This window comes from Aulonocara sp. 'chitande type north' Nkhata Bay, linkage group LG16 (assembly GCF_057382095.1).
Source record: "Aulonocara sp. 'chitande type north' Nkhata Bay isolate Kocher_YH1m ecotype deep benthic linkage group LG16, A_spYH_male_GT1.1, whole genome shotgun sequence".
Taxonomy (NCBI): Eukaryota; Metazoa; Chordata; class Actinopteri; order Cichliformes; family Cichlidae; genus Aulonocara; species Aulonocara sp. 'chitande type north' Nkhata Bay.
This window is the reverse complement of record NC_141359.1, coordinates 1,562,048-1,584,926: the sequence shown is the minus strand read 5'-3', so window position 1 is coordinate 1,584,926 and position 22,879 is coordinate 1,562,048. Positions and strand designations below refer to the sequence as shown.

At 38.2% G+C, this 22,879-nt stretch overlaps 1 long non-coding RNA gene across 1 annotated transcript; it reads left to right on the top strand.

Annotated features, from left to right (window-relative positions):
• The first annotated feature begins 19,050 nt into the window (after positions 1 to 19,050).
• On the top strand, positions 19,051 to 21,899 carry LOC147310756 (uncharacterized). The gene is made up of 3 exons (XR_015125347.1): positions 19,051 to 19,579; positions 20,474 to 20,502; positions 20,923 to 21,899. It is a non-coding gene; the product is annotated as an uncharacterized LOC147310756 (long non-coding RNA).
• Positions 21,900 to 22,879: the final 980 nt, after the last annotated feature.

Here is a 22,879-nt window from a genome sequence, read left to right as displayed (position 1 = left end):
ACATCCTACAATCCAGGATTTAGAGCTGTGTGTCTGTATGAATTCAGCTTGCTATACTTATAGACTTAGATATATTAATCCACTATTTACCTAAACAAGTTACATTGTTTGGGTAAATAGATTGGGTTTGTTCTACAAAATAATTATTCAACAATAAAAAAAACCACAAAAAAAATCTGCACATTAATCCAGAGTTCAGTTTCATATGTCTGATATTGTTTGTTAAATCTGGTGACACAAACACAGTCAATAATTCATTGCTAGCGTGACATGTGGTCCTTTTTGCCTTTGACCAATGATATGCTGGTTACTTGGACCAGTTTAGTATTTGCTGTCACAGAGGAATGTTAACCATAAATCCAAAAGACAAAACTTAAAAAATATATGTTAATTGCAAACATGTTTTTGCTTAGTAAAAGGATTGAAATTACATGGAAACTGTCACCTTAAAGCCTCATTCTAAATATCATCACAAACAGATGTTTTCCACACAGTTAACAAAGCTCCACCACATCCGATCACTGCATATAAATCTAAAAGAAAACAAACAAAAAAAATAAATAAATAAAATTAACACAAGGGAAGACTTTTGATTTAATAACTAAGCTTAAAATAAGTGTTACCTTTGAATATTTGTGGGAAAATCTGATGCTACCCCAAGAATACAAAGCCACACTGGAAACAATGACAGGCTTGCAGCCCTCTGTCTTCCTGGAGTGAGGTGCCTGATCAGTAGCAGTGAGTTGACAGAAGTTGGTGTCTGTAAGAGTGGCCAAACACTGATACTCTGTCCACTTGAGTAGAGTCTAAGAAGCTGGAATGCAGGCACACTGGACGAGCTTGTTGTAAAAAATACAGAAAAAGGAACATTTTATTTGTGTTAAGGCCTAAAAACTACAAATAAGTTATACAATGAACAATGTTGAAATACCTTATAGGTGCTGCAGGCCACATAACCAGAATCCAGAGCAATCTCACACTCACATGATGGTGAGGAAAGACATGAGCTCTGCAATGAGGTTTGAATGTCTCATTTGGGACACTGAAGAACTCAGAAGACAGCAATACCTGCACAGAGAGACAGAGTAGAAAAAGCATAGATTTGTAATCCATAATGTGAATTAAAACTCAAAAAGTGTCAACAAGTATAATCATTTGAGTGTGGAATTATTTATGCACTAAACAGGATTTAAATTGATTAATTGGATTAAAAACACTGACTTTTTTTTTTTTTTATCAAAGATAAAGAATCATACCTCTCTCTGCTCTGAGGATCACTGAGCATCTCTGACAGGAAATACAGTTTCCTCAGTAGGGGTCATCATTCATGGTCTCAGAGGTGTGTAGTGTGGCAGCATCATGATGGTCTCCAGATCAGGCAGGAGGTCAGGTGATGGGTGTGTCATCTTCTCCATTGAAGACATACTGGTATGGCAGTTCATAAAACAGCAGTCTCTGTGTGGCATGTAGTTATCTGTGCAGTCCAGCACTGGTGGATCAGGTTTGGCTCAGCAGTTCATGAAGATGGTGTTAAGATGTTGTTGTTTCAGCTGAGGATGGTGAAGTTTGAAGGTTTTCCCACAAAGGAAACAGGACTGTGTGTGCCCTGTCTGAAAAAAATACATCTACAAAACATAAAGTGCTTTTAACACCACCCACCCCCCCCCCCCCATACCCACCCATCTCAGCCCCCAAGTGTCTATATAATGCTGGTATGGGGTGTCAGTTACTAAATCTAATTAGTGCGTCAGAAAACGGGGGCTACACCTAAAGCCCCCGCTTTCTGATGTCTTTGTTTATTAGCAGCTTTTTCCAGCTGCTCAGAGAATTCTGACTTGGCCTTTATCCACCCAAACCCAAACCCACCCGGATAAAGGCCAAGTCAGAAAATGGATGCAGAAACTTTCCATGTACTTCTAAATCAGTTTTTATACATATTCTGTAAGCTGTGAAAATGTTTTTCTCTACATAATGTATAATTATAGACATCTCTGGTAGCCTAAAGATAGCTTAAAACTTTTAACATTTTTTACCTGTAAAACATGATAAGCAAAACCTCATTCATCCCAAAAACATTTGATTCTACAAAATTTACTATAATCAAGAAAATATAATTGTCTGTATTTATTCATGGGACCCATAATAAATACCTGCATTTATCTGGGATTTGTTTATTTACTATTTCATATTTGAAAGCATCTTGGAGGGGAAGATCTCGTTTGTTGAGATACATACATCAGAGTAAAAAAAGTATCAAAAAAGGAGATGACAATTAACATCCATGAAAAAATGTATAAGTAGATTTAGTCATGTAAAACATGAGAATAAAAAATAAATTATGTCCGTTTAATGCAGTATATTTCAGATCTGAGGTGCATGATAACAGAAAGCAGATCTCCCGGCTCTGCATGAAGTACAGCCATGATTTGGTGAAATGATTAATAACATTGCAATAAGAAAGGGTCTTCTCACAGACAGAGTAGGGAAGACAATTTTTTCCAATGAAAAATATTTTTCATACTCTACAATCAGTAAACTCTGTAACAAACATGATCTGTAATTGTTTCAAAACTCACCAGATGACTTCATGATTGGCTCGAGGACAGGACACAAAACACAGGGTTGTGGTAACTGTAGTATGATCTCAGAACACCTGAATGACGACATAGCTGTGGCTGAGAAATAAAAATGAGGTCAAGCAGGGTGTTCTTGTTTGTAGTGGCAGAAGTGATCAGCTGTGAATACCCTCTAGACTGAAACTGCTCCAGAATCTGTTTTCTTCCACTCTGCAACTGGTTTTCATTAAAATCTCCACACACAATGATTGGGTGACAGTCCATTATTTCAAGTGAATCTAAAAGACTTACCAGGTTTTGCATGAACGGTGTCAAACTGTAGTCAGGGGGTCTGTACACAACAGCAATGAGTGCAGGGAATGGAGCCTGAACCTTCAACACTAAAAACTCAAGATCAGTGACATTATGCAGATACTGTTTTACCTGAACCTGAAAATGATTCCTCAAATACACAACAACTCCACCACCACTTCTGCTGGCCATGTGAGGAAAGTTTGTGTAGGACACATGTCTGTTGCGTTTGAACATGGTGTAGCCGTCCAAATGAAGACTGTCTGCAACAAAGGAGCCTTGGAGGTGAGACTCTGTGTGGCACAAAACATCTGCTAAACACATTTCATGATGACTCTTGATGTCACTGATGTGAGATGGCAAACCCTCCGTATTGTGATGGATCAGTGTAAGAGTGTCAGGTCTGCTGGCTGTTTCTCTAACCTGAAGAAGAGGCATCATTTCCTCAACACTGGCTTGTCTCATGGTTTGGAGCGCTGCAGTTACCTCGGGATTGGCGTAAATCTTTTTCTCATCCAAGTCCTGCAAATAGAGTCCACTGAGAGACGTCACCCTGCTGAGAGCAACATAAGCCATACCTGGTTCAAAAATGTTCTTCATTGAAACTACAGCTGTCTGTGTTGTAAGACCCTGAGTTTTGTGAATTGTGCAGGCGAATGCTAGCTTTACAGGAAACTGTCTGCGTACCGCTCCTTTAAACTTCAGACTCTCCTCTGCTCTCTCAATGTAAACCAGATCATCAGATGCTGCATTAGCACTGCGGTTGTGTCTCATAGGCTGCCGGTTGTCCATTCTGAGCCCCAGTTTGATTATGTGTCCATCATTTTCAGATCTCACCACCTTTACCAGTATACCAAAAGCACCGTTGACTAAACCGTTTAGTGTGTCCAAGTTTCTGGTCAGCATGACTCGAGCTCCTTCAGCAACATTCAGAGTGTCAGGTAAATCATTTCTCCCACCTGTAAATGGTTTGTCTCTTCGTTCCATTCTGCCTGTACGTTTATCCTTCTGGAAATCGTCTGCAGTGATGATTATGATGTTTGAATGAAGCTTCTTCAGGGTATCTGCGTTATGGGATTCCACATTCTTGTTGGTGGCATAAATGTGTAAGACCTCAGTTGGACATTCTTCTGGTGCAGTCACAGCCTGTGACAACAAATCTCTGTCGCACTGAGAAAGCTCATCTGTCTTTTCTTTGACTCTAATCCTGTTCAGCATCTCTGCAAAGGCCACATCATCTTTCTGACGCATGATCTCGGTTAGAGTGATCATCTGAAAATGTTCCTGCCATAGGTCAATCTGTTCTGGATCGTAAACACAGAGAGGTTTAGACTGTCGCACTGGTGGCAGCTGGTAAAAATCTCCAACAGCTAAAACTGACATTCCACCAAAAGGTCTCTGAGTGCCTTTGATTTGTTTCAGTCTTGCATCCACATAGGCAAAAAGGGGTTTTGAAACCATTGAAATCTCATCAATAACAATAATTTCAGCATTCATCAGCTCAGATCTGATTTCATCCAGTTGGTTACCAAGTCCTTGAATGGGTGGTTTCAGACTCCTGGGTAGTTTGAGTAGGGAATGTAATGTAGAGCCATTGATAGAAAAAGCTGCTGTCCCGGTAAATGAAGTCAGTAAAACAGTTGGATTTGATATGTCAGCTTCTTCTGCATTAGCAGGCAGTCTGCTCAGGATCTTTGATGCTTCAGAGTGAATACACTTAATCAGATGTGACTTTCCAGTTCCTGCACCACCGTTGATATAGAAGAAAAATGGATCTGGGTTCAAACCACAAACTCGCTGAATACACCAGTCTCTTATGGCATAGAACACGCAGGCCTGCTTCTGGTTCAGATTCTGATACATTACACGTACCACGGCTGGATCTACTGCAGGTTGTTCTCTGATGGCTCTGATCTCTGTTACAGCATCAGACTGACGACTGTAGTCGGGGACATTCTCCTGTTCATTCTCATCATCAGAATGTCTCTCAGGAAGATTCTCATCACATTGCAGCCTCACAACTTCAGATTCAGGAGCCAGATTACACCATTCATCGATCACAACATCCCTATTTTGTTCAAACTCTTCCAGTGCACTCTCGATATCCTCAGAGTTCTTCTCATACTTGTCTTTATTTCTTTTCACAACCCTTTTCACAGACTCACTGTGGTCTGAACATGGAAGTCGCACAAAACCCGAGTTGTAGAAGGACTGATAGGTTTGGAAACATTGTGGTTTCAGTTCCTGCTCTGATCTGTGTGGAAGGTAAAGTCTCAACAGTCGACCATAATATTGCTCAGGATCTTTTTCCTGTGAACAGTGGTAATACCTGATTATAGCTGGTTTATCATTCTTTCGCCTTTGTACAAATCCAAGCTGGTTTAGAAGAGGAAGCACATCTTTTCCTTCATTTGGACCACTCACCAACCTGCACAAGGCAGCAAAATCAGCCAGTGACATTTCCTCATATTCTGGGGTCTCAGGTCTGCATTTGTATTTATCACTCAAACTTGTCATCCAAATATTACAACTGTCATGTGTTGTGCTTTCCAGGAAGCTCATGGGCCGACTCATTTTTACTGGGTTATCATCTGTTGGTACAAATACAACACTGCGGGAACATTTTTTCATTTTTAGGCCACAGACTCGAGTCACACACTCCTGTGCGCTGATTTCTCTCTTTTTTGAGTAAGCCTGCATCACAGCTCTCATTTCATCACATTCATTGACCATGTTGTTTCCAGAGTTATCAATAACTGTCTTCAGGTATTCAGAGAGGCCAGATTCTTTCTTCGTTATATATTTACAGAGGTATTCTACACATGAATAGGCATTCAAAATGAATGAGACATCTAAATTAGAGTTCCAGGCTTCAAGCAGGTCTGGGTTGTAATTGTTGATCCAACACTCATTTGGGTCACGTTTCAGAATCAGACCTGTTTTCTTGTTTATGTCCTGGAGGCACTGTTCATACTCATTCATTGTCAAGTTGCATCGTGACAAAATCTGCTCTATGGTGAGGGAAGCAGCTTCAGGTTCCTTCAGCAGGTTCAACAAAGGTCTGAGTTTGGCTTTTGCAGCTTCAGTGTCTGAATCCTCATCCTGTCTCACAATCATTGTTCTTGTGGCTGGTGGTTTTGGAAACCCAAATCTACAACCAGAGTTCACACTCTTAAAGCATGTCTTTGTGTGGTTTTTGCTGTGCTTTTGTAGTTCAGTGACTTTTTTGTGCAGTTCAGGTTGTTTGTCTGGATCAGGGAGTTGAGCTGAGATGTATCTGTCCACAAAGTCACAGACAGTTTGGTCATCATCCACATCTACTTCTACCTTTTCTCGAATCCACAGCAACATGTGTATATGCGGACTACCTCTGTGCTGGAACTCAACTCTGTAAAAGTAATCAATGATCTCACCAAGGGGCTGTGCAGGAGAAAAAAGCAAATCTCTGAACAAAGCCTCAACACGCTTATCAAACATCCGCATGGTGGTTACTGGATTTGATCTTAGAATTTCACACTTTTCTGACCAGTCCAGGGCTTCAAAATCAACCTCTTCACCTTGCTGTCTCTTTATTGCTTGAATCACTTCAGGCCATCTCATCTCAGCAGCAGAGAAAGTGACAAAGAACTGAGGTGTTCCTATTTGACGAATCATACTGAATAAATCTTTGGTAGTTTTCTGCCAGTAAGCTGGAGTTCCTCTGAGTGGCTGCATAAATCTGATTGCATCTTTATTTCTTACCAGCTTCTCTACTTCTGTCTTACTTTGTAACATTCCTGATGTGATTTTGCGTCCATCTTTGGTCATAGTTTTACCTTTCCTTAGCTGTATTGTCATGCTGGAATTAGCCAAATGTATTTCAGTGACAAACTGTGAGAAAAACAGGTAATTTGTGTCTTTAGCAAATCTTGCATCAATGTTAAAAAGCCTTGACTTGAAGTAAGCACTCGGTGTGAGTTTAAGAAGTCTCTTTTCATCCAGTGTATTCTGACCAGTAGGAAACTGCACAGGAAATGCCATGGCTTCCAAATAAGGAGTTCTGAAGAAGCTAACAGGATTGTTTCTTTCTGCAGGAGCCACACAATATGTGTTATCACTGAAACAGAGAATCTCTTCTGAAATGTCAACAGGCTGCAGACAGCTTTCTAGAGCAAAACCTCCATTGTTCAAATCACTTTCTGGTTCATCAGGATTTTGTTCCTCTGGTTGTTCATCACAGGATTGCATATTAATAGCTTGTTCACTTTCAGACTCACTTTCGCACAAAAGGGCATCTTTTTCATAGTTGTCAATTTCCATTAAATCTGCTTCATCATAATCATCGCTTCCCATGCTGGCTTCATCACTGCTGTCATCATCAGATAACGTTGGATCACAAAGCAATGCATCATCTCTGATAATAATATCTGTGTACTGCGGATGAATATGTTTCAGTTTATGCAAGGCTTGAATTAGTTTAGACCAAGTAACAGTCTGGAACAGCTGATGGCCTTTGTAGCACAGTCGTCTTTTCAGCTTTATCCTCATGATCTGGGAATGGTTTCTTAACCGAGGCAAACAGTCAACTGTTTGTTGGACTTCAGATGGTACACACACCACATTACCACGTATGAGTCTTTGTCTGCCCTTTGGAAGTGGAATAATCTTAGCAAAAGGTATGCATTTGGCAATCAGATGTCTCTCCAGAATGTTGAGATCGCACAGTTCAGCTGGAATATCCTGCAGTTCTAAACCGTTAACAGCAGCAAGTCTTGGCATGCGTCCACTTTTGAGGGAACTGTGACACGTGTGACAGATATATTCTTTTTTTCTCTCAACAGGAAAGCTGCAGTGATCATGACATGCTTCATCACACACATGAACAAATTTACCAGTTAGACACTGCTGAGCTACAGTCTGGTGTTTTGAGTAATTTTCTCTTTTGCAGATTTTCACCTGATTAGGAAAAGAAGCTTTTAGACAAACAGTACAAACATAAGATGGTGCTGACTTAATGTTGGATCTGAAACGAGATATGGCCTCATTCATTAAAGTGTTATCTGGATGACACTGTAAACTTTCAGCTGGTCGATGCATCTGACGATATTTTCTTTTTATTTTCATTGCACATCTGATATTATGCATCTGTCTAAAAGAAATACTGTTCCAATATTTTACTCTCATTCGTTCTCTCATATTGTCCTTGTGTTGCTGCTGAAATTGTCTCTCTTCTCCATAACGTTTAGTGATGTAACATTTTTTTTTCTGTCTAAATTCTACACTTTCTTTATATAGGTTAGAAACATATGACCTCATGTAAGCTTTATGTTTCTCTCTGAATTCAGCACAAGTTCTGTAATTTCTTCTTACATGTTCCTTCTGCTGTTCTCGGAACACGGGAGATTCTCTGTATTTTCTTGTTATTCGTTCCTTCTGCTTTTCTCGGAACACGGGAGATTCTCTATATGTTCTTGTTATTCGTTCCTTCTGCTTTTCTCGGAACACGGGAGATTCTCTGTATTTTCTTGTTATTCGTTCCTTCTGCTTTTCTCGGAACACGGGAGATTCTCTATATGTTCTTGTTATTCGTTCCTTCTGCTTTTCTCTGAATAAAGAATCTTCTTTATACATCCTTATGACACGTTCTCTTTTTATCTCTCTAATTTTAGCACTTTCTCTATAGATTTTTCTAAAATGTTCTCTCTGTTTCTCTCTGTATGTAGCATTGAGTTTATATAGATTCTTTTTGTACACACTCTTTTTCTTACTGTGATCAGAATCATGAGACTTTCTACTAGAATCTTTTTTCTTTGCCTTAAAGCTTTCATCAAAAGTGTACATCTGTCTTTCTTTCTTTTTCTCATTTTCCTTTCTCTGTGATAGTTTTTCTTGGACCAATAGTTGTCTCCTAATCTTTCTCCTTTGCTGTTTATTATGCTTCAACAGTTTATGTGAGAGTTCCTCTGTTGTCATAGTTAAACAGGAGGCAGTGTTTAAATCATTCTGAGGAACAGAATCTTTTATTACCTGAGTGTCTCTTACAGAAGATGCAGAGGTTTCTATTTCTAAATAATCAGAAGGACGATTGTTCAGCTCAGCAGCTGGCTCATTTGAATAATCCACTCTGGATGACATCACGTCAGTAGCTAAAGTGTCGGCCACAGTTTTCCGTGTCTGCTCAGTGGACTTTGGGGTTTCAAATTCAGGTTCATTTAAAGCTGGTGCTGGAACAGTTGTAGCTGTTTGTCTGTTTTCATCAGCATCTCTTTGGTCAGCAGCGTTTTCACTGTGGAACTCAACAGGCTGTAGCTCATAAGTGCAGGTTGGTGCGATGCTACACATTCGGTACAAACGTTTGATCCTGTCAATCATGTCGTTAAGACGTGTGAATTTTAACACAACTGCAGTTCCACCACTTACACTTAGCGACAATGGCATTCCTGTAGACTTACGTGGGTGAGGGTCAAAGTATGCGTATTCACCTGAAGTCAGCCTGCAAACTGCGATGACTGTTCCTCCCATGACTAGCAAAGCGTAGCAAAACTCTGAAGCCAAACGCTGTAGTCCCTGTTCAAGGCTCGGAAAGTGATCTGTACCATCAAATGTGCCGTAATGAGCAAACTGAGACATGTCGACTTGATACTCGTGTCTGCGGCTGGTGACAACTGAGGGAAGTTCATCGCAGGCTAGAAACACGCTGTTCACAAACCTCTTTCTGGCATCTGAATACACGGCATGGCCTTTGTCCAACACACGGTTGAGATCTGCTCTGGTAATGAATTCATCCTCGTGTAAGAATGACAGGAAAACCAAACTGTTCGCCATGCATTGCTGATTCCGGTACTTTCCATACTTAGCATTGGCCTGGCTTTGGGATGCACAGATGCTACTCACTTGTGGGCGACTTTCACTGTTTGTAACCTGTACATGAGATGGTCCTGGAGCTTCTCCATCATGCTGCGTTTGCACAGTTAGCTGGGGTTCAGTCTGGATTACCTGCTGTACTTTAGCATTTGGCACAGATGATGAGCTAACACCTCTCTTTACCACATCTGCATAAGACACTGCGGCTGTCTGAACGCTGAGCTGCACTTCTGGACTGGGAATACTTGTAACAGACACCTTTACCTGCTCACCGGTCTGAGAAACATTTACCTGTTCCTTCTCCTTTTGCCATCTAAGCTTCTGGGCCTGTGACCTTTGACCTTTCCTTGGCATTTTGTGCAAGTACAAACTGGACCTTATATGTATTTATACACAAATGTATACAAAAATCAACCTGTAAACACTGAAAAACTCCTCAAGTTTCTATTAAATGGATAAATGTAAAACTATACAAATGGTAAAGTGTTCTTATAACTGTTTAATTGATGTAAAAAGGCTGGCTTAAATACAAACTCAATATAAAAGTTATTGAAAGATCCTTAAAAGGTTTTATTGTAGCTTTTTCAAAAACTGTATATTATTCTTTTTTTTAACCAGACTGGTTAATGAATAGGTCTATACTTCTGTGAAGTAATATGCAGAATAAATCTCAACAATCAATCAACAGGCTATAATAAAACTCTTAGCTTTGAAGTAGACTTTGTGTAAATCTTTCAGATATCTAAAATTTAAAGCAAATATAAGGAGCTGTGGTGGTGTAGTGATCAGATGACAGGCGATGAGGATTCTTCAGCTGGATGTTCTGCAGCAGTCAGGAAACAGGAAGTCTGGGTCCTCAGGGCAGCTTCTCAATGACAATTGTAACTCAATACTTACACTGAGTAACAGAAATGGGTTTGTCCTTAAATAATATTAGTATAAACTTAATGTAGTCAAATGTTATAGTCAATGAAACCGACTTGAAAAATGTAGTTCAATCTAATTTAATATTTATGTAAATAGAGCAGTCTGAATGTATATATTACAAAATAACCAGATTGTCTTATTACAAATAAACCTTTAAGAGGTGTATATTTTATATAATTTATCAAAGCAATTGCACCTGTAAGCCAAACAGCCAATCAATGTTTATTCCAAAGTGTAATGCAAAATTAAAATGACAAATGTAGGGCTGTGTAAGTAGTTTCTACTGTGAGTTCTACTGTACTGAAATTCTACTACTGTAATTTTAACTTTCTACTTGTGATTTCCAGAAAAATGACTGGATGTGAGAGAGTTTAACAACAGGAAAGATGGAGCAGTGAGAGCAGAGATCTCTCAGAATTCTGAATACAGATTGACGAAGTTCAGGTAACTTCAATTTCAAAAACTTAGATTCTGGTAAGACTGGATTTCAAGTCACAGGATTGCGTTTCAACTCAGGTTCAAGTTTGTCAAATTAGATAGAGCACATGGCGGAGAATGGATAGAAGATAGAATGGCTTGTCAAAAAAGATTGAGCAGGGAGAGGGAGAGTGATAGGACAGACTGAATTGCTTGTTAATGATAGAGGGAGAGGGTTTTCTGCAGCAGGTCACCTGTAAGACAGAAAGAAAGTGGAATTAGACACACTTCCAATAAACCTGGCTTTACCGTATTTTTCAGACTATAAGGCACATTTAAAAGCCTTTAATTTTCTCAAAAATAGACAGTGCACCTTATGTATGGTTGTGCTTACTGATTTCAAACCACTTCTATGTGCTACACGGCACTCTGTCAAATCTGTCAAATGTTTTAGTATGACTTTGGTAAGCTACAAAGCAGCACCACTTAATGTATTGTCGGAGCATGGCTACCATAGTCAGCACCCTTGTAGAGTAATTAGTGTGAATGCTTGAAAAGCATTCACAGTATTGTTATTCTAATCTTTATTATTAGTGTGAATGCTTGAAAAGCATTCACAGTATTGTTATTCGAATCTTTATTATTAGTGTGAATGCTTGAAAAGCATTCACAGTATTGTTCTTCTAATCTTTATTAGTGTGAATGCTTGAAAAGCATTCACAGTATTGTTATTCTAATCTTTATTATTATTATTATTATTATATATTCCGTACGTTTTTTGGCATCTCACTCCTTCAAAACCGTTCAACTTAGAAAAACCATTCAAACACCGTTAGATTCCTATTCTTTTGGACAACACTGCTTCTATTTTTCATATTTTTAACATTTATATTTTTAATTTTATTCAACTTTATTCAACAAAAATTTATAATGTATTTCAATGGGGAGACCCTTCAAATCCTCATTCAACTTACTCATTTTTAAACTCTTACTACTTCCACATACATTGACATAGAGCCACCATTCAAACTTTAAAACGAAGACAAGACATTCAACTATTCAACTTGTATTTATCTTTTCAATATCTATTATACTTTTTCTTCAGTTCCAGTTTAAGTTTCATGATGTTTTTTCACCCGTTTCAGAGTTTATAATGGGTGTGTATGGGACGGAATGTTGGGGCTAGAGTGAGACAGCTCAACTGCTAGAGTGAGAGGAGCAAAAAAATTAATCTTAAAATCTTTTTTAAAACTGCTGCTGTGTCCACAGCGTTTGCTCTACAGGTATGATTTTACCCTCAAAACGTAGCCATGGCTGTCCTCTTTCATCCAATGTGTTTACTATTGTACTAGGTGTTATGGTTCTTTCATAAATGTCACCAATGCACAGCCTCCTCCCTCCAACTCTTCCATAGACTCTAATGTTAAAACGGCTCAGAAGGTTGGTTTGAAAATCAGAAGAGCATGGTGTTTTTACACTGTCACCACGTCCATATAATAAACTCCACAGGCATGAAAACTGAGAATTAGGTAGACTAGACATTGCTGCCGCTCACGGTGAAAGAATTTCGTCAATACGACCTATACTTTTCATTTGGGAGCGATTTGTTTCGGCCTGACTTTTCTGTTCATTTTAAGCAGCAAAAGTGAGGCGCATGTCTGTGTACGTGTGTATGGAGCCATTGGGTGCAGTCACTATAGCAACCAGGCTCACACCTGCCTGCTTAACGAGCTCTGCCTGCCACTGTGCCAAGATTCATCTTAAGCACTTCTCTTTCAACTGCTGCTGTGTCCACAGTGTTATAGCCATCATTTTACCCTCAAAATGTCACCATTATTGTTCTCTTTCCAACACCGTATCTTTCAAAGCTCAGGCATTTAAACTTTTTAAACTGTGTGGATCAAAGTGGAGGGATCACATTTGAGTCATTCAGTGATTCAAAGAATATGACCTTTTAATATTCATTCAGATGTTTTCTGACTCTAAATGTTCTCTTCTCATTTCTTAGGGTTTTCTAATTTACATTTAAAACATTTTCAGTTTTTTTCCAACTCCTTCTTCTGTGTAACCTTCAGCTTTTAGCAGTTCAGCACCTTTGTTTTCAGGTTAAATTCGTTTTTTTTTTTTTGTTTTTTTTTAATCTCATTCAATATTTTTAACTCAAAATTCAGCAATTAATTCATTTCAGTGCATACATTCAGATTCAAGCATTCACACTGCAGTTTCTTCAGAAAATGCACTTTCTAGTTATTATATCATCTTCCGTACGTTTTTTGGCATCTAACTCCTTCAAAACCGTTCAACTTAGAAAAACCATTCAAACACCGTTAGATTCCTATTCTTTTGGACATGACTGCTTCTATTTTTCTCATTTTTAACATTTATATTTTTAATTTTATTCAACTTTATTCAACAAAAATTTACAATGTATTTCAATGGGGAGACCCTTCAAATCCTCATTCAACTTACTCATTTTTAAACTCTTACTACTTCCACATACATTGACATAGAGCCACCATTCAAACTTTAAAACGAAGACAAGACATTCAACTATTCAACTTGTATTTATCTTTTCAATATCTATTATACTTTTTCTTCAGTTCCAGTTTAAGTTTCATGATGTTTTTTCACCCGTTTCAGAGTTTATAATGGGTGTGTATGGGACGGAATGTTGGGGCTAGAGTGAGACAGCTCAACTGCTAGAGTGAGAGGAGCGAAAAAAATTAATCTTAAAATCTTTTTTTAAACTGCTGCTGTGTCCGCAGCGTTTGCTCTACAGGTATGATTTTACCCTCAAAACGTAGCCATCGCTGTCCTCTTTCATCCAATGTGTTTACTATTGTACTAGGTGTTATGGTTCTTTCATAAATGTCACCAATGCGCAGCCTCCTCCCTCCAACTCTTCCATAGACTCTAATGTTAAAATGGCTCAGAAGGTTCGTTTGAAAATCAGAAGAGCATGGTGTCTTTACACTGTCACCACGTCCATATAATAAACTCCACAGGCATGAAAACTGAGAATTCAGTAGACTAGAAGCTGCTGTCGCTCACGGTGAAAGAATTTCGTCAATACGACTTGTACTTTTCATATGGGAACGATTTGTTTCGGCCTGACTTTTCTGTTCATTTTAAGCAGCAAAAGTGAGGTGCATGTCTGTGTCCGTGTGTATGGAGCCATTGGGTGCGGTCACTATAGCAACCAGGCTCACACCTGCCTGCTTAACGAGCTCTGCCTGCCACTCTGCCAAGATTCATCTTAAGCACTTCTCTTTCAACTGCTGCTGTGTCCACAGTGTTAAAGCCATCATTTTACCCTCAAAACGTCGCCATCGTTGTTCTCTTTCCAACATCTTGTCTTTCAAAGCTCAGAGATGTAAACTTTTTAAACTGTGTGGGTCCAAGTGGAGGGATCACATTTTAGTCATTCAGTGATTCAAAGAATATGAACTTTTAATATTCTTTCAGATGTTTTCTGACTCTAAATGTTCTTTTCTCATTTCTTAGGTTTTTCTAATTTACAATTAAAACATTTTCAGCTTTTTTCCAACTTCTTCTTCTGTGTAACCTTCAGCTTTTAGCAGTTCAGCACTTTTGTTTTCAGGTTAAATTCGGGTTGTTTTTTTTTTATCTCATTCAAAATTTTTAACTTAAATTCAGTAATTATTTCATTTCAATGCATACATTCAGATTCAAGCATTCACACTGCAGTTTCTTCAGAAAATGCACTTTCTAGTTAGTGTGAATGCTTGAAAAGCATTCACAGTATTGTTATTCGAATCTTTATTATTATTATATATTCCGTACGTTTTTTGGCATCTAACTCCTTCAAAACCGTTCAACTTAGAAAAACCATTCAAACACCGTTAGATTCCTATTCTTTTGGACATGACTGCTTCTATTTTTCATATTTTTAACATTTATATTTTTAATTTTATTCAACTTTATTCAACAAAAATTTCCCATGTATTTCAATGGGGAGACCCTTCAAATTCTCATTCAACTTCCTCCTCTTTAAACTGTATCTACTTCCACATACATTGACATAGAGCCACCATTCAAACTTTAAAACGAAGACAAGACATTCAACTATTCAACTTGTATTTATCTTTTCAATATCTATTATACTTTTTCTTCAGTTCCAGTTTAAGTTTCATGATGTTTTTTCACCCGTTTCAGAGTTTATAATGGGTGTGTATGGGACGGAATGTTGGGGCTAGAGTGAGGCAGCTCAACTGCTAGAGTGAGAGGAGCAAAAAAATTAATCTTAAAATCTTTTTTAAAACTGCTGCTGTGTCCGCAGCGTTTGCTCTACAGGTATGATTTTACCCTCAAAACGTAGCCATCGCTGTCCTCTTTCATCCAATGTGTTTACTATTGTCCTAGGTGTTATGGTTCTTTCGTAAATGTCACCAATGCACAGCCTCCTCCCTCCAACTCTTCCATAGACTCTAATGTTAAAATGGCTCAGAAGGTTCGTTTGAAAATCAGAAGAGCATGGTGTCTTTCCACTGTCACCACGTCCATATAATAAACTCCACAGGCATGAAAACTGAGAATTCAGTAGACTAGACATTGCTGTCACTCACGGTGAAAGAATTTTGTCAATACGACCTATACTTTTCATTTGGGAACGATTTGTTTCGGCCTGACTTTTCTGTTCATTTTAAGCAGCAAAAGTGAGGCGCATGTCTGTGTACGTGTGTATGGAGCCATTGGGTGCGGTCACTATAGCAACCAGGCTCACACCTGCCTGCTTAACGAGCTCTGCCTGCCACTGTACCAAGATTCAGCTTAAGCACTTCTCTTTCAACTGCTGCTGTGTCCACAGTGTTACAGCCATCATTTTACCCTCAAATTGTCGCCATTATTGTTCTCTTTCCAACACCGTATCTTTCAAAGCTCAGGCATTTAAACTTTTTAAACTGTGTGGATCAAAGTGGAGGGATCACATTTGAGTCATTCAGTGATTCAAAGAATATGACCTTTTAATATTCATTCAGATGTTTTCTGACTCTAAATGTTCTTTTCTCATTTCTTAGGGTTTTCTAATTTACATTTAAAACATTTTCAGTTTTTTTCCAACTCCTTCTTCTGTGTAACCTTCAGCTTTTAGCAGTTCAGCACCTTTGTTTTCAGGGTAAATTCGTTTTTTTTTTTTGTTTTTTTTTAATCTCATTCAATATTTTTAACTCAAAATTCAGCAATTAATTCATTTCAGTGCATACATTCAGATTCAAGCATTCACACTGCAGTTTCTTCAGAAAATGCACTTTCTAGTTATTATTATATATTCCGTACGTTTTTTGGCATCTAACTCCTTCAAAACCGTTCAACTTAGAAAAACCATTCAAACACCGTTAGATTCCTATTCTTTTGGACAACACTGCTTCTATTTTTCATATTTTTAACATTTATATTTTTAATTTTATTCAACTTTATTCAACAAAAATTTATAATGTATTTCAATGGGGAGACCCTTCAAATCCTCATTCAACTTACTCATTTTAAAACTCTTACTACTTCCACATACATTGACATAGAGCCACCATTCAAACTTTAAAACGAAGACAAGACATTCAACTATTCAACTTGTATTTATCTTTTCAATATCTATTATACTTTTTCTTCAGTTCCAGTTTAAGTTTCATGATGTTTTTTCACCCGTTTCAGAGTTTATAATGGGTGTGTATGGGACGGAATGTTGGGGCTAGAGTGAGACAGCTCAACTGCTAGAGTGAGAGGAGCAAAAAAATTAATCTTAAAATCTTTTTTAAAACTGCTGCTGTGTCCGCAGCATTTGCTCTACAGGTATGATTTTATCCTCAAAACGTAGCCATCGCTGTCCTCTTTCATCCAATGTGTTTACTATTGTCCTAGGTGTTATGGTTCTTTCGTAAATGTCACCAATGCACAGCCTCCTCCCTCCAACTCTTCCATAGACTCTAATGTTAAAATGGCTCAGAAGGTTCGTTTGAAAATCAGAAGAGCATGGTGTCTTTCCACTGTCACCACGTCCATATAATAAACTCCACAGACATGAAAACTGAGAATTCAGTAGACTAGACTTTGCTGTCACTCACGGTGAAAGAATTTTGTCAATACGACTTTTACTTTTCATTTGGGAACGATTTGTTTCGGCCTGACTTTTCTGTTCATTTTAAGCAGCAAAAGTGAGGCGCATGTCTGTGTACGTGTGTATGGAGCCATTGGGTGCAGTCACTATAGCAACCAGGCTCACACCTGCCTGCTTAACGAGCTCTGCCTGCCACTGTACCAAGATTCATCTTAAGCACTTCTCTTTCAACTGCTGCTGTGTCCACAGTGTTACAGCCATCATTTTACCCTCAAATTGTCGCCATTATTGTTCTCTTTCCAACACCGTATCTTTCAAAGCTCAGGCATTTAAACTTTTTAAACTGTGTGGATCAAAGTGGAGGGATCACATTTGAGTCATTCAGTGATTCAAAGAATATGACCTTTTAATATTCATTCAGATGTTTTCTGACTCTAAATGTTCTTTTCTCATTTCTTAGGGTTTTCTAATTTACATTTAAAACATTTTCAGTTTTTTTCCCAACTCCTTCTTCTGTGTAACCTTCAGCTTTTAGCAGTTCAGCACCTTTGTTTTCAGGTTAAATTCGGTTTTTTTTTTGTTTTTTTTTAATCTCATTCAATATTTTTAACTCAAAATTCAGCAATTAATTCATTTCAGTGCATACATTCAGATTCAAGCATTCACACTGCAGTTTCTTCAGAAAATGCACTTTCTAGTTATTAGTGTGAATGCTTGAAAAGCATTCACAGTATTGTTCTTCTAATCTTTATTCTATTTTATTATTATTCTGTATTCCGTACGTTTTTTGTAATCTATCTCCTTCAAAACCGTTCAACTTAGAAAAACCATTCAAACACCGTTAGATTCCTATTCTTTTGGACAACATTGCTTCTATTTTTCTCATTTTTAACATTTATATTTTTAATTTTATTCAACTTTTTTCAACAAAAATTTATAATGTATTTCAATGGGGAGACCCTTCAAATTCTCATTCAACTTCCTCCTCTTTAAACTGTATCTACTTCCACATACATTGACATAGAGCCACCATTCAAACTTTAAAACGAAGACAAGACATTCAACTATTCAACTTGTATTTATCTTTTCAATATCTATTATACTTTTTCTTCAGTTCCAGTTTAAGTTTCATGATGTTTTTTCACCCGTTTCAAAGTTTATAATGGGTGTGTATGGGACGGAATGTTGGGGCTAGAGTGAGACAGCTCAACTGCTAGAGTGAGAGGAGCAAAAAAATTAATCTTAAAATATTTTTTAAAACTGCTGCTGTGTCCGCAGCGTTTGCTCTACAGGTATGATTTTACCCTCAAAACGTAGCCATCGCTGTCCTCTTTCATCCAATGTGTTTACTATTGTCCTAGGTGTTATGGTTCTTTCGTAAATGTCACCAATGCACAGCCTCCTCCCTCCAACTCTTCCATAGACTCTAATGTTAAAATGGCTCAGAAGGTTCGTTTGAAAATCAGAAGAGCATGGTGTCTTTCCACTGTCACCACGTCCATATAATAAACTCCACAGGCATGAAAACTGAGAATTCAGTAGACTAGAAGCTGCTGTCGCTCACGGTGAAAGAATTTCGTCAATACGACTTGTACTTTTCATATGGGAACGATTTGTTTGGGCCTGACTTTTCTGTTCATTTTAAGCAGCAAAAGTGAGGTGCATGTCTGTGTCGTGTGTATGGAGCCATTGGGTGCAGTCACTATAGCAACCAGGCTCACACCTGCCTGCTTAACGAGCTCTGTCTCTCTCTCTGCCAAGATTAAATCAAAAATGTGTGTTATATCTAAGCAGTTGTAGTAAGATTAACTTTTTCAATAGGTATAATAAGACAGGTTTGACAGGCTTTTGCCACAGATTAACAGTATGTCAGTAGTTAGTATAGGCTAACTGAATAGTGCCCTGAATTATTGCCCTGTTAAATTCAAGTTGATTGTGTATTGGTGGACTTGTCTTCTCCACACAGGTTTTTCAGATCTGGGCAGTTTGAGTCAGTTGATGACTTTAAAATAATCTTTTCTGACTGGATAATTAAAGCTCACAGCATCTACCTGTCTGTAGTGTATTTTCCCACATTTTAAATAATCTAATCTCATTTAATGTCTCTGTTTTTAGTCTGTATAGTTTATCTCCCCACAAATACGCTCAAAGTAGTCTTAAAATAAAATCCATAAAACAGTTCAAGATGATGACTTTTTATTTGCTCATTTAATGCCAGTTGCCCTCTTTCCTGAGTATAAGCGAATGAGTGACATAAAGAGAAAAAGTACCAATTTGTATGCTGGTGAGTCTTGTGTATTTTTTTCTCTGTCTCTCTATGACAGAGAAATATATATGCTCATTATTGATGTTCAAACTGATGCTCAAATTTCCAAGCACCACCTGAACGCCTCATCGGTCTTTAACTAATCACTACACCAACGGTTGTCATTCCGCTTTGCTCTCTGCTGTGGTAAGTACAATACATTCAGTACAGCACTGTTTTAATTTTATGATGGTAAAAATACATGTTTGACATTTAAACTCACATATCAAGTCTTTTTAAAGTTCAACAGAGTTCAAAGAATAAAGAAAGCAAAAAAAGAATAACCTTTGCTACCATTTATATAGGTTTATGACTTTTGCTGTTAGCAGCAGTGCTAACGCTAGCTTCAATGCTAATGCTAGCTATAGTGCTAACATTAGCCTTAGCAGTTGTTAACTGACAAAAAGAATATTCTTGTGATATTCCCATGATATTTATTGGCGGTCAGTGAGACAAAAGTAACAAATGAGATTTATTATTGCCATTGTGGCTCAGTTTTAACAGTAAGAGTACTTCATGACTTTTGCTGTTAGTAGCAGTGCTAATGCTAGCTTCGATGCTAATGCTAGCATCAATGCTAACGCTAGCTATAGTGCCAACACTAGCCTTAGCAGTTTTTAACTGACAAAAAGAATATTCCTGTGATATTCCTGTGATATTTATTGGCGGTCAGTGAGACAAAAGTAACAAATGAGCTTTATTATTGCCATTGTGCCTCAGTTTTAACAGTAAGAGTGCTAGTTCTACCAGCAGTGCTAACACTAACTGAAGTGCTAACGCTAGCAGGAATGCTAGCGTTAGCAGCGATGCTAAGGCTAGTAACAGTCTAACAGTAGCCTTATATAAGTACTTAAATAAATACTTCAGTTAATTAGTTTGAATTATAAAATGGCTGCTGTATCAGCTGGTGTGCTATATTACTCTATAATTACCCTGCTGACTATAAGTTCAGTGTATCATGTCGTGTGGGCTTTGTTTTTTTGTTAGTCTGATAACACTGTACAGACAACTAACATGTTATTTCTCGTCTTACACTTTCAGGAACTTGACTCACATCTGTGCTTTGCCTGGTAGGTGTGCACATACTGTTAGAGAAGTATACCAAAATAAAAAAAAAAGAGTCTGACTAATATAAGCTTTAAAGTGATGGGTTCAAACTTTGTGCTAGACCTTTTAAACACATTTTTATAATAAATACACATAAGTTCAGCTTAACAATTGGGCTAAAATATTTTTTTCGTACATTTTTGCACATTACATGTGATTAGTTAACAATTCACTCAATCATATTTGTATTTAAAAATATTATTGCTGAATTTAATTAAATATTTATTCTTTTAAAAAGTGCCCAATTATGCAACTTTTTGCACGTGGCAGCCGACGGCAGTATATTTATTTTGTCCTTTTTCAGTAGTCACAATTAGTTTATACAATTACCATGTGATATCATTTTAATAAAATTATTATTTTTTCTTGTTTTTTGTTCACAGTGTGCAGAAGAAGAACAAGGACCAGATCTCCAGTCTTCTCTCTCACATCCCAACCCCCCAACCCCTCTATCCTCTGTCCTGCTCCACCTGTTGTCTCTGCCTTCTTTCCATCTGTATTTCACTCTGTGGTTTGTGAGAAATTTTGCCAAACCAAGAATCTTATTGCGGTTTGATTTAAAGCCGTGTCTCTCCTGCTCTGTCTGTTCTCTCTGCTAAATTTTCTCTCTACCTGTTTTTCACTCTTGGCTTGCTGCTGAAAAACGCCAAGCCAATAAAGCAATAAAGAGTGCATATTTTGCCTCAACCTATGAACAAACTGAACAAACAAAGAAAACTCTGCGGTTTGATTTAAAGCCGTGTCTCTCCTGCTCTGTCTGTTCTCTCTTCTAAATTTTCTCTCTACCTGTTTTTCACTCTTGGCTTGCTGCTGAAAAACGCCAAGCCATTAAAGCAATAAAGAGTGCATATATTGCCTCTACCTGAGAACAAACTGAACAAACAAAGAAAACTCTAATTCACGGTTTGATTGTGATTTCCCAGCCGTGTCTCTCCTGCTCTGTCTGTTCTCTCTTCTAAAGTTTCTCTCTACCTGTTTTTCATTCTGGGCTTGCTGCTAAGTTGTGCCAAGCCAATAAAGAGAGTGCATATTATTCTCTCGACTGACGAACAAACTGTCAAACAAACAAAGACATCTGTTTCTGAGAAATAAAAACTGAAATATAAAGACAAAGAAAACATCTGCTGTGTGCCACTCTTATTTTTCAAATACATTTTCTAAAGACTAACAGAAACACTTAAAGGTGTGTAAAAATGCCAAAAAAGCAGAAAAAGTCACAAGCTGCAAAACAACGCTGGAAGAAGTTCCATGAGTTTCAAAAAGTACCAACATGTGAACAAGCTGAGTGTGATTTTCCTCAGAGCTCTGCAGAAGACTTTGTGTCTGCAAAGACCAATGCTGATGGTGTCAAACAGGCAGGTCAACATGTTCCTGCACATGTACAACAGATATCCTATGCAGATGCTGTGAAGGCTGGATTGCAGCATGAATTTAATGAACATCTGGTAAACCACAGAGACCAACATGAGGTTTCAAGTGCCCCACAGGTGGGTTATGCTGATATTGTGAAAAGAGGCCGTCACAGTGATGTGGCAGGACCATCTCATGCAGAAAAAGTGAACTTTGAAAACCAGCCCTCTGTAACACATGTCTGTGCATCTCACAGCCAGGCACATCCGAAATATGGAGACTCCAGAAACAAGCAGTGCACATGTAACTCACTCACATTTCTTGGATTCCTTCATGAGAATGAAAACATGTCTACAGTTGACCTTAATCTGGTCTTGGATAAAGGTGATGTGATGTACAAAGAGGCCAAGAAAAGATTCCCCAAAAGTATTCATTTGGCAACCGATGAGCTGCCAGGCAAAGTTGATGCTCGCAGGTCTATGTATCATATCAACATGACACAGCTTTCCCGGTATGGGACATTTGAAGAACCTCCAGAGGAGGCAGTAGATACCTTTCTCAGCTTAGAAGCAGGACTGAGCTGCCTGTTGTCAGATGTGCAGTATGCCTTACTGATTATGAGTGGATTGTGTATTGCAGTGTTCAGATCCACATCAGGCAAATATGGGTTCTTTGACCCACACCCCAGAACACCCAGTGGTCTTCCTCTAGCACTATGGTCACGTAATCGTGGTACAGCTGTGATGCTGAAATTCACACTCCTCAGTGACATGATTAAGAGGCTCCAAGATTCTTATGAAATGATGGAGATATCACCTTCTTGTACCTATGAACTGAAGCCTGTGCAGTTCTACAGTATGAGCACAGTCAACCTGAGTGATAGTATCACAGACACAGTCTGCAGACCAACAGCTGCCACTACTGTGGCACCTACTGACTCTGATACAACTGTTGATGAAGCAAACTCCTCTACTCCAAGGAGAAACACAA